The following is an 8,249-nucleotide window of genomic DNA, read 5'->3' as shown; positions in this document are numbered from 1 at the left end:
TATATATATATATATATATATATATTGGCGAAGGCGTGGCTGAGTGGTAAGAATCTTGCTACACAACCTTATGGTTCCGGGTTCAGTCCCACTGCGTGGAACCTTCGAAAGTGTCTTCTGCTATAGCATCGGGCCGACCAAAACCTTGTGAGGGAATTTGGTAGAGGGAAACTGAAAGAAGCCCGTCGTATATGTATATATGTGTGTGCGTCTATATCCACCCCGTCCTCGTTTGATAGTCGATGTTGGTGTGTTTACATCCCAGACGTTTAGTGGTTCAGCAAAAAGAGACTGATAAAATAAGTACTAGGCTTACAATTTCTTCGACCAAAGGCGGTGCTCCAGCATGGCCTCAGTCAAATGATTGAAACAAGTGAAAGGATGTATATATTATTAGATTGAAGGTTCGATTCACGGACCGAGCGGCGTGTTGTATTCTTGAGCAAAACACTTCATTTCACGTTGCTTGAATAACCCTGCGGCAAACTGGCTTTGAGATCAGGGAGAATGTTAGCCTGGTCACCTTGACAGCGAAATGGTCGGGAAGATTCGACAATGGTTCGACAGCTAAAACTTTGCGAAGCGCACTGTGTCCAGGAGGCGCCATCCGATAATCTGGTCAATCACGTGATATCTCTTTTACTCTTTTACTTGTTTTAGTCATTTGACTTCAGCCATGCTGGAGTACCGCCTTTAGTCGAGCAAATCGACTCCAGGACTTATTCTTTGTAAGCCGAGTACTTATTTTATTGGTCTCTTTTCCCGAACCGCTAAGTTACGGGGACGTAAACACACCACCATCGGTTGTCATGTGATGTTTGGGAGACAAACACAGACACACAAACATATACACACACATACACACATATATACGTTCATATACGACGGGTTTCTTTCAGTTTCCGTCTACCACATCCATTCACAAGGCTTTGGTCGGCTCGAGGCTATAGTAGAAGACACTTGCCCAAGGTAACACTCAGCGGGACTGAACCCGGAACCATGTGGTTGTTAAACAAGCTACTTGCCACGCAGTCACATTATTTGTTTTTTTATGATCAGTTATAATAAAAACAATTTTATATTAATCTGATGGGTTACTCTATATTTCTGTAGAGTATAGTTTTATTATTCCTATATGAGAAGGCTGTTGACAGTGACTTCGAAGTTTCGACCAGCTAAGCCATGGTCTACCCCATATTCATTCTACTCCATACGCGCTTTGAGTACTCATACGAATTATAGTATTTCTGGTCGATATTATTCTATACACATCTCGAACGAAATCCTTCGAGAAATATATTATATATACAGTGCCGGACCATCAGAATACTTATCATATCCGACGCTATTCTTCAGCATTCGAGATATTATAAATCATATGAAACAATAAGATATATAAAATAGTTTATATTCCTTGAAATTGTGCCATTTAGTCATTAGAAGTGTTTTATAAATTTTGTTTACAATATGAAATTCTCAATAACATTTATATTTCACTAACACAATATTTAGATAGTCCTAAGTGTTTTCGAGGATTACTTTTCTTAGCTATAATTCTCAAAACGCATTTATAGTTTTTTTTAAAATTCTTTCTCAAATTGTAATACATGATGTTAATATTGAATTTGTTTATCATCAAATTCTCTTTTTTACCGATTATTTTTGTCAGTTAACTTTTCTACATACATCGCAGAATGCTTTTTTTTTTAATTTTATTTTCTAGTTATACTTGTTACTTCTGTATTTCTTCCAGCATTTTACACTATCAATGAAATCTTTCTTTTTACTCATTTTTACCTTTTTCTTCATGTTTTCCTTGTTGTTCTTGATGTTTGTTTTTTTTTACCGTTACTGTTGCTACTGTTCCATTTCATCTTTCCGCCTACTTCATCCAGTTCATCATTATCACCAACGATCATTATGATGATGATGATGATGATGATGATGGCGCGAAGATGATGATAATTTCGATGATGATGATAAGAATGATGGGAAAGATGATTATGACGATGGCGATGACTATGATGATGATGATGACATAAAATGATGATCATTAACATCAATGCTATTATTATTACCATAAACATCACCATTATTACTGTTTTTGTTATTATCACTACTACTACTACTACTACTACTACTACTACTACTACTACTACGACTACTCTACTGCTATTACTATTATTATTATTGTTATTATTAATGTTATTATTATTATTATTACTATTATTATTATTATTATTATTATTATTACAGTTATGCGAATAAATAAAATATAACATTATTTTTAAAATTTGGCTTCTTTTTTTTTCCTTCGGTTGAGAACGTTGAATATGTGCATAAATATGTGTGTATGTCTATATATATATATATATATATATATATATATATATACATGCATACATTCACACACATACACACACACACGCACACATACACAGACGTATATATATTTATATAAAACACCTTTATTTTCTTTGGAGTTGTTTCATTCCTCCTTACCATGCCAAATCTCACCACCAGCAGTTGTGAGAAACTCTGCAGATGGTAGCGTAATATATCTATTTGAAACACATAAAAATATAAACCAAATGACAATCTTTTAAGGGAGTTTTTTTTCTCACTCCTTCCCAACTAGTGCGTTTCTTTGGTTTTTAAACTAACAGTATTTCTTCCTATATTCACCTGCTTCTTCTCATTACTTTCTGTATACATTTATACGTAATATTTTTCTTTTACTTACTTGCTTCAAACAACAGGAAATGTTACTTTCATTATAAAATTCAATCTTCTATATCCCTTTCTTTCTCTTATTTCTACTCCCTTTCTGTTATTTTTCTATCTAATGTTGATGCATGCCTTTCTCATAACTGCTAAGCATTTATCATGTTTATCATAGTTATCTCATGTAACACATTTAGATTATAGATCTTGAATCTCACAAGACAAAAAAATAATAATAATAACACAGAGTGTAATACAGAGACTTTCGAAAAGTCTGAATCCTCACAAATACCGCACAACTGCTCGAAAAAGAAAATGTCACAGTGACTCAGTTACTGGACAGTATGTAATGTATGGTGTAGAAAAGATAGCATTCTATATTCTGATATTAGTGAATCTATGCATAAGTCAAATAGATAGACAGCAGATTTGCAAACCCACCACCCATGCAACAACATCATGTTCTATCTCATCATTGTAGTTAGACGATAACTAAAGGCTTGAAACGTCGGCTTCTTCAGTCATCATAAACAATTCCATTAACTCACATACGTGTTTGAGATCTACAATGTTATCAGTAGATCAGAGTAGGCGATATTTAGTGCATTGCCGAGTCATAAATATTATAGGCATTTTGACTAAAAGTATCAGTGTCTTGTCTCACGGTGTGTTTTCTTGTTCATTCTTTTTCTTTTTTTTCTTTTTTTTTTTTTGTAAGGTTAACCTGATGAGGCACATTAGAAACCATCTGGTCCTCAATCAATAAGTGATCAATGTTTCATACTTATAAAATAATTTGGGCACGTGGAAAAGTATCAAAGATGGATAATTGCTTTTAGCATACTGTTAGCATTGCCATCATCATCATTATCAACCCATCTCCACCATCTTTACTCCATTATCGTTACTGTCATCCCTATCATCATCATCGTCGTCATCGTCGTCGTTATCGTCGTCGTCATCAACATCGTCATCGTCATCACCGTCATTTTCTGGCAACCCCATTCGAAACAGGCTCCCAACTCCCTAGAGCGAACGATTCTACATTAGCGCAACAAGGTCTCGCACTTCAGATTCCAAAAACTACGATGATGATATTTGGTTAGGAGACCTTGCTCTAATTCCTACCAGCTGACGGGAATATCCAACGTACAAATGATGATGCTATCTTATCTTTCACAGTAAAGAAGTACCCGGTACTCGACAAATCATACTGGAAGTTGTCTCTGTGTTTAAGAAATGAATGATGAAGCCCCATGAATTTGTTGTAGAGCTGGATGTGCTTTCCACAAAACATGTAGCCTACGATCGTATAATCGTTCCTAAGCCTTGTAGGAAATGTCATCAGAGCCAAACAGAACAAGTGGCACAATAAGAACGCGGAAGATATCGATTTTAATTTAGGTCTCCTAATATTGGCTGTTTGTGGTTAGAGCAGCGGACTCACGGTCGAGGGTTCTCGGGTGCGAACCTCAGACAGGGCGATGTGTGGCTCCGGCAGAAGGTAATGACGAAATTATGCTGACTCTTTCGCCACAACATTCTCTCACTCTTTCCTCCTGCATCTAGCAGCTCATCTGAGACAGACCAGCGTCCCGTCCAAGTAAGGGAACCTATACACCAATAAAACCGGGAAACCGGCCCTTATTAGCCAGGCATAGTTCGAGAAGGAACAAACAACAATATTGGCTATTTTATTCCAAGTTATCCATGCTTTTATCGCTTTAGTCATTAGATAAGGACAAACTATATAACATTATTCCAGTTAATTTCTTTGACGATGGATATTGATGTATTAATATTTCGTTTCGTCGGTGGTTGTTTACCGCAAAGATTCCGGTGATTGAGCAAACCTGACATCAAATATATTCAGACTATGAAACATTAGCCTGTAACATAGACACTATGTACTTTTTATGGTGGTAGGTGTAATATGAGAAACATTTTCGTGTTACTCCTAGCAAGTCAAGTAACGATATAGGTGTCCCTCTTTGTCTTATCACGCTTTTATTCTTGCTTTCTTTTATTATTCGAGGAGGTTATTCACCAGAATGTTTCTGTTTTGGATTATCTAAGCAAGTGGTGGAGGCGCAATGGCCCGGTGGTTAGGGCAGCGGACTCGCGGTCATAGGATCGCAGTTTCCATTCCCAGACCGGGCGTTGTGAGTGTTTATTGAGCGAAAACACCTAAAGCTCCACAAGCGAGGCTCCGGCAGGGGATGGTGGCGAACCCTGCTGTACTCTTCCACCACAACTTTCTCTCACTCTTACTTCCTGTTTCTGTTGTGCCTGTAATTCAAAAAGCCAGCCTTGTCACACTCTGTGTCATGCTGAATATCCCCGAGAACTACGTTAAGGGTACACGTGTCTGTGGAGTGCTCAGCCACTTGCACGTTAATTACACGAGCAGGCTGTTCCTTTGATTGGATCAACTGGAACCCTCATCGTCGTAAGCGACGGAGTCCCAACAACAACTATCTAAGCAAGTGTTTGCGAACGCTATGACAAATCTATCTTCGGAAAGTGTGTCCGATTCCCGGACCAGGCTGTGTTGTCTTCTTGAGCAAAACGCTTTCTTTCTCGTTGCTCCAGTTCATTCAGCTATAGAAATGATTTGAGGCATCACTAGTACGAAGCTGTATCGGCCCTTGCCTTTCTCTCGGATAACATCAGTGATATGCAAGGGCTACTGCTGATCTTCCATAAAAAACAACCTTGTTCCCGGACTTGTACCTCGGTGGGGAACTTTCCAGGCGCAATCCCATGGTCATTCATGACCGAAGAGGGGAGTGATTTTACTTTATTCCATATGAAAAAGTATAAACATTATAAATAACCCTACGTTGTAAATGACAAGCTATAAACTTAAGCCAGTATTCACTGATATCACACCCTACAATCTTAGGAAGGAGACTTTCTACATACAGTATGCCCGACAAGAGATAACACAAGAGGACCTCGTTTGAGTACCTTTCAGCAATAACAACATATTTTTCATATACTAACATGACTGCCAGAGTAGAGTAATTCAGATGGATAGAAATAATAGCAAAATCACCCTCGGATCTCAACGACAAAAAATAAAATACCATACAAGAGAACGTAGGGAGGGATATATTGAAGATTCGACAGAGAATCAGTGATGTTTATTCCGGTTCTCTGCGCTTTCGTTGAACTCACCCCGATATAAACTTTTAATTCTTTGGAGGTTCATAAATAAAATACCAATCTACGGTTGCCCTTTCTTTCCTTTCTCTGTCTCTCTTTCTTTCTCTCATTTTCTTTCTCGACTAATTCTCTTACTCTCTCTCAGCATTGTCTATAGCCAACAACTTGGTGGTTTCTGCAAGAAATATATCCAGACTAAGGCAACGGAACATCACATTTCAAACGCTTTGAGGGTCTAAAATAAGTACCATTCGAATACTGGCATCGATTAGTCGACTTACCCCTCTTCCAAAATTGCTGGTCTCATGCAAAAATTTGAATCAATTATTATTATTGCGCAGGATGCAGCGAGCTAGGACAATCGTTAGCACACCAAAATGCTATGAAAACGTTTCACTTGATACACAGTTACTTGTGCAAAAAGTCAATAATATCCGTTTGTCGTCGTGGAGACAAACATAGAAGTTGTTCTAAATACATTGTGCAAAACAAAGAAAAGATTAAATCATATGTTTGCACGAAAGGGAATGAACAATATAAGCACAAGCTAAGGAGTATGTCTCCAAGCCGCATATCGACCTGCTATATTGGGTAATATACGAAAATACAAAGGATCAAACATGGAATGCCATAGATTATTTTCATTCTGATCACAGGTTAACTTTTCTCTTTCGTTGATCACTGATCATATCATTATTCAATCATAGATCAATATTTAATCACTCATTGAATATATGTTTCATCACCCATTGTTCATAAATCTACACTCGCTTTTTAATCAAAAGTTTATATTACCTATTGATCATTGACCTAATCGACCATTGGCCATAATTTTAGTGGCCATCTGATCATATATTTAATCACTCGTTAGTCATAAGACAAATCACTATTTAACCATAGATCAGATCACAATAATCAGATCTGATTATTTCTCTAATCTGCTATTGACCATAGGCCTAATCCCCCATTGCAGCTATTAACTATATGTCTAATCTATAGATTATAGAGAAATGCTGCCAAGTAATTTTTTCCGCTGCGCTAACAAATATGCCAAATCGCCGTCTTTATAATAGATTTCAGATGTTGACACACGGCCAGCAATCTTGAAAGAAATGGTAAGTCCATTACATCGACGCCAATGCTCATCTGGTACTTATTTTGTTGATCCCAAAAGTAAAAAAGACAAGGTAAACTTCGGCAGCGTTTGAAAAAAGAGCGTAAAGACGGACGGAATACTGTTAAGCATTTTGGTGTGCTAACGATTGTCCTAGCTCGCTGCATCCTGCGCAATAATAATAATTGATTCAAATTTTTGCATGAGACCAGCAATTTTGGAAGAGGGGTAAGTCGACTAATCGATGCCAGTATTCGAATGGTACTTATTTTAGACCCTCAAAGCGTTTGAACTTAGAACGTAAAGACAGATGAGATAACGCTAACGATATGCTAACGCTTCTGCCAGCTCACCGCCCTACTGTGCAATAATAATGCTGGTTTCAAATTTTGACACAAGGCCAGCAATTTCGAGGGTGGGTGCTACTCGATTACATCAGCCCCTAAGGTTCTCCTGGAACGTATCTTATCTACTCCGAATGGGTAAAAGGCAAAGTCGACCTTGAATGGAATCTAAGGGCGGACGAAATGCCGCGAAGCATTTTACCCGGGGTTCTAACGATTCTGCCAGCTCGCCACCGAACTGCGCAATGATAGTATTCACATGGTAAAGGGGAACCCTTTAAACAAAACTACAAGTACCTTAGACCAGGGGTTTTAAAATTTTTTGACTTGCGGACCCCTTTATATTTCAGGCTTTACCTTAGAGACCCCCTTATAAACGCTTATGAAATTTATACATAAATATTTGCTTAACATAACATATATTTTTACATTTATTTATTTAACAATATTTAACAAATAGGTTTATTGTCAATTAAAAGATTTCGATTAAAATTTCTGTATTGATATCAAGTTTTCTTCGACCATTATCGTTTTATTAATTATTCAGAATTTCCTTATATTTATTAACATAATATATGCCTTTCAAACATTGTCTTACTCGCTTCCCACTTTATTTTTTATAGTCTCTTCTCTATTTACTTTCATCCATTTCTCTTATTTGTTTTTCCTATACCTCCTGTGTCTCAAGCATTACAATCTTCTCTCTCCTCCCTCTTACGATTTCCTTTATTCTCTTCAGCTATTACAGTTTTTCATGATTCTTTCTTTTCATACCTTCAGACATTTTGTTGCTTTCATTCTTTTCATTACGTCATCCTTTTTTTGTTTTTCCTTCTTTCTTTTTTCTCTGTAATCAGACTACGGCTGAAGGGTTAAGAAGCCAGGTTTGCAACTACGTG

This window comes from Octopus bimaculoides, chromosome 3 (genome assembly GCF_001194135.2).
Source record: "Octopus bimaculoides isolate UCB-OBI-ISO-001 chromosome 3, ASM119413v2, whole genome shotgun sequence".
Lineage (NCBI taxonomy): Eukaryota > Metazoa > Mollusca > Cephalopoda > Octopoda > Octopodidae > Octopus > Octopus bimaculoides.
The sequence above is the reverse complement of the archived record's forward strand: the minus strand, read 5'-3'. Positions refer to the sequence as shown.